Consider the following 977-nt stretch of genomic DNA (forward strand, 5'->3'; position numbering starts at 1 on the left):
ATGTAAACTTCTTTTACATTTTATGTTCTCTATCTAAAAAATTTACTTTGTTAAAAGTCATATATTTTTGTTATTCATTTGTTTTGCTAGCATAATAAATGATATAAGAGATCTCGTATCATATAACTGTCCCAATCATTTTAGACTACAGCTTTTAACAAACTCTCCTCTAAAGATTGGCTTATGAAATAAAATTTGTTGATTGTTGAAGTCCTTATCATTGTTGAATTATGAAGTGAAATTGGTTTATTGCCAAAATCTCTTATTGAATGTTGAAGTATGAGCTAATTAAAATGGTTTATCTATGGTGTGTATAGGGGAATTGTGGAATTCAAATGTGGATTAATGGTACAAGACACAACAAGAAAATATTTCCAGTGTTGATTAATGGTTATGTATAGTTAGATGATTGTGAAAATGCATTTTCTATCTTTGGGGATATGTTGAGAGTGGGTTTTTAGCCTGATGTTGTGACTTATAATATCATTATCAATGCATTTTGTAAGCTTGGTAATCTTGACCATGTTGTTATAATTCTTGAACAAATGTGCAAGGAAAGGCAAAATCTATCAACATGAATATTTACCAACATAATTTATGGGTATGCAAAGTCTGGAGATATGAAGATGGCTTTAAAAATAGTTAAATAGATAAGGGGATGTGGTTGCATTCCTACTGTACAAACGTGTAATGTTCTCCTATATGGTTTAGTTCAAAAGAAGCAAGTAAGTTCCCATTCACCTTTGATTATTTGGGACACATTGGTGTTAGAGTATAATATATTCAACCCTCAATTCAAGGTTATAGTAAACAAGTACCAGATATTTACATCATTGAGTATTGATAACTTCTCTCGTAATGCAAGAGACAAATGATTCATTCTATATTTAGGATTTCCACAACTTTCCTCTTTTGTTTCAAATAGAAAAGTAATTAAATTTCCTTTGATAGAACATTGGTACTCTATTTGAAAGCAT

Source organism: Cupressus sempervirens, chromosome 6 (genome assembly GCF_028749045.1).
Source record: "Cupressus sempervirens isolate cs-2001-9-10 chromosome 6, ASM2874904v1, whole genome shotgun sequence".
Classification (NCBI taxonomy): domain Eukaryota; kingdom Viridiplantae; phylum Streptophyta; class Pinopsida; order Cupressales; family Cupressaceae; genus Cupressus; species Cupressus sempervirens.